The sequence below is a fragment of the Zootoca vivipara genome, chromosome 6 (assembly GCF_965207765.1).
Source record: "Zootoca vivipara chromosome 6, rZooViv2.hap1.1, whole genome shotgun sequence".
In the NCBI taxonomy this organism is placed as follows: domain Eukaryota; kingdom Metazoa; phylum Chordata; class Lepidosauria; order Squamata; family Lacertidae; genus Zootoca; species Zootoca vivipara.
The window spans coordinates 78,239,712-78,243,781 of record NC_142589.1 but is presented as its reverse complement, the minus strand read 5'-3'; positions in this window follow the sequence as shown (position 1 = coordinate 78,243,781).

The following is a 4,070-nucleotide window of genomic DNA, read 5'->3' as shown; positions in this document are numbered from 1 at the left end:
TCAGCTGCCTTCACGTGGTCTCAGGGACCGATTGTTCCCTTCCCTTCAAAAGAAAAAAGTGTGCAAATACGAAAGCAAAAATGGGGCATAGAAAGAGGTGCACGTTCCAGGTTCCAAGCACCAGGGTAGCTGCCTACAGATTCAGTAACTTGAGTTTCAGGTTTGAAAAGCTTTTTTTTTTAAAATTGCATGAAGCAATTTAGAGCCAGATCAAAAACATTCTCCCCCCCCCCCCATTGACGCTACACACCCAGGTCGTCTGATCTGGCACGTCTCTGCACCAAGACAAAAGTGTGGCACGTCCTCTTCTAAGAGATGTTCTTTGCAGATGATGCAACTTTGGCAGCGAACTCTGAGGAAGCTCTACAGAGGCTCATCAACCATTTTGCCTGCGGCGAGTTCAGCCTTACCATCACCTGACGAAGACCAACATCCTGGGTCAGGGCGTCACCACGCTCCAAACATCAGCACTGGTGATCACACACTTGAGATGACTTTGTCTGCCTGGGTTCCACCATAACCAGCAACCTCCCCATCAATCCTGCGCTGGACAAACGTACTGGTAAGGCAGCTATGGCCGTGGCTCACCTCTCACAAAGGGTATGGAAGAATGTGATGCTAACATCTGATCCAGAGATGAAGGTCTACCAGGCTGGTGTGTTGAGCACACCGCTTTATGGAAGTGAGTCGTGAACTGCCAGGAGCAACGCCCCCATGCCTTCCACATTAAACCTAAAAGATCCAAGTCCACAAAGGGCACGTCCGAATAAAGTTTCACCCAACTTTCAAAATGGACCGATTTGTATTTATTTTAATTGCGGGCTTCTGTTCTATGACATAAAAGTGCGATTGGGGAAGCGTCGTAGCTCAGTAGGAAGCCAGGTGGACTCTGTACAAGGAAGCTTCCTAATGTTCCCTAATTAATGGTTCTCCGTTTAAATTTTTCTATAAACTGCTTTGGGAAGCTGCTTATATCTGAAAGTGCTAAATGCTTATAAAACAAAATAGCGGCTTCTTAGCCTTTTTCAGGGGTTGGGGAGAGGCATCTTGTTCTTGTCATGCGAAGAGGAAGGATGGAGGGCACATGGTGATTAAGATCAGCAAGCGGAACAGAAAACACCTGGGAACGGGGGAGGAGGAGGGGGTGGAAAGGAAACCAAAGCACAGGTAGAAATTCCACCACCTTTGCAGTTTACCTACTTCGCTTTCTGTTGCATAAACATTTGCTCAAAATTCTCTCTGCAACATTTCCGGAAAGTCGCTCTTGCTTCTCAAGTGTCCAGACCCAACAGCTTCCAACCAGATTTCTATTTCCCCAACCCCACACCATTCCAAAACATACCTATCTATACCTCCAGATCTAGTCTCCTGGGGTCCCACACAGATCTGCCTACTTCGTGGCACTTTGGTCTGCTTCAAGGCAGCTGAATGCCCGTTTAAATAACTTCAGAAGAGTCTGCTGGATCAGGCCAAAGGGGACCCGTTTAGGGCAGCATCCTGTTCTCATAGCAGCCGACCAGATGCCTAGGAGAAGCCTGCAAGCTGGACATGAGCACAGCAGTGTTCTGCCCATCTGTGGCTCCCTGCACCTAGTATTCAGAGGCATGATGTTTTGTGTACGTTGCCACCCAAGAGATGCCAGCCCTTGAGCATGCAAGTCACTTCCTGCTCTTGTTCTTTGGCCCAACACAATACCACAAGCGCTTCTTACAGGGATTAAGAGGTCCTGAATGCAAAGAACAGTAAGGTGCTTGGTTCTAAAATGAGGCAAAGATATGCTTGCAGTGGAAAACCCCAAATGGCCTTGGCTGTTCTTCTGTTACATTTTTCACCTTTCCTAAGCACAGGAATAATGGAGGGGTAGCAAGGTGGGAGTTGGGAGTAGGGCGTCAAAGCTGGTTTTCACACAGCCTCTGTCACATCACTGAATACCACTCCCATCAAATTTTGCACCAGAAGTCAGTTGTTAAAACTAAAGCTATACAAGGAAGCAGGTTTAATAGCACTGAAACACATACAGGTATCTGCTGGGCAGAGCCTGGTTCCCAGCTTTTCTACAAGCACATCTGAGAAAGATACCTTCCATTTGTTCCCCCACCCACACAACCACCCAAAGCAGCATGTAATGCTGCATGAAAACCTCTGGCAGGAGAGAACAGAGCAAGGGACAAGCAACCTTGGGGTGCTTAGCTTCTGGTTGTCATCCGTTTGGCTTGTGAGACAAAGAAAGAGTGCACCTTCGGGGGTGAAGTCAAACTGCTGGAGTTACAGCGCCTGCTGTGGCTGTAGAGACTGATGCAGGAGAGACATGTTTTATCGCAGCTGGGGCAGATGAAGGCGTCCGGTTGTGCTGCTGCCTAAGTATCATGGCATTTCTTCATTTTGCGCTCTCTCCCAGCAGTCATTCATCCTCTGGTCACTGCTATGGATGCACGACCTGTCTGTCTCCAGGCACTGCGGTTGTCTGCAAGAGATTCCCACATGGCGGGGTTGATGTTGCCAGCCTTCATGTCATGTTGGCAGACATCTTTGTAATGCACAGTTGTTCTGTTGATGGGCCTGGTTCCTGGAAGCCAGCTCCCCACAGAGCACCTCCTTAGGGAATCCTGGCAACTTCCATTCTGTAGGTATGACCAAGCCAGCCTAGACATCACTGTAGGATTTGTGAATGAGTGGATTCCCATGAGAGATCAGAAAAAACCAGGGACTACAATGCTAAGAACAAGGCATCGGAAGTTATAAATCGAGTCCTTAAATGTTTCGGAAGCAGAGTAGCTGAAGGGCTGCCCCCTCTCACCTGAACCTGCCAGCCCACCTGCCGTCAACGTCAGATGCCCTGCTCAGTTTTCCACCACCTTTGCAGGTACCGTAGTTGATTGGATACACAGGACTGGATCCTTTCAGCGTTGAAGCACCTGGACTCCGCAAGTCTCCCCCCAGAGGGGCTCCCATGAGCCACAAACAGTTGTTCCCAAGCTCCTTTTATTGTGGCAGTGTCGCCTATACTGAATGTTTCTAAACACTCCACCCCCCATTGTGTTGCTTTGTGCAGACTCTCGTTTTAATGGTTTCGTTGGGTGGTCGTACTCTGATATGTTACTGTCTTTGTTGCTCAATTTAGGATTTCAAATGTAAGCCCACTTGGATCTTCTTGCAAATAAATCACAGATGTCTTTCAAGGAGGTTCTCACAAGGATCCTCAACACTGCAAGGATGCTGCCACCTTCACTGTAGAGGGAGCTATTTAATCAAGGATACATATCCACCCAGAAAGGATTTTTGAAGTTGCAGCATAGCACAAGGTATCTGACAATAGAAATAGCCTCTGGCTCATTCATCACCTCATTGCAAACCCTGCTCCCTGCCTTGCCCGGCCTACTTCCACCTAACCTGGGAGGGCAGAGGCCCTGACCGACTCCAGCCACAAAGGCTGTTGCTGCTCATGATGCCTAGAGACTGTCAGGGTGGAGCCTTGTTCAGGGGTTACTGCTGGGACCAATATTTTGTTTTCGAGATGCATCATTTTTGCCGTTATCTGGATTATGTTCTTGAATTTTTATTGCTGGACCTTATTAAGAACTGCCACTGTAATACTACTGTATATTTACTAACACAAGATGTTTTCATTAGCTTATTGTTTATGACTACTGTATCTAAATTTTGTTATGCCCTGTAACTAAGCAAATTATGTAAACCTTCTGGTGTGGTGAGTCACCTGGAGTATGGTCTGCTATGGAAAGGTTTCTGAAAAATAAAGTCATGTCAGACTAATCTGATCTATGATTCTAAGGTGGCGTACAAATAAACAGCGATAATGGGGTCTATGCCAATACGCACCTTTGTTACCATCTGTGCCAAGGCTGTACAGCAGGAAAAGGGAATTTTCTCCATAAGGAGTACTGGAAACTCAAGCATCTTTTAGAAATTATGGGCTGGCTTCTGGGTTCCTGTAAAGGGCTATGGTGGTTTTTTTAACATCACTCAGACATTATCTTATTTTAATCCAATTTTAAATGAGTAATTTAATATTTGTTTTTTAATCTGCTGAGACCTACTCCAATTTTCTTTTG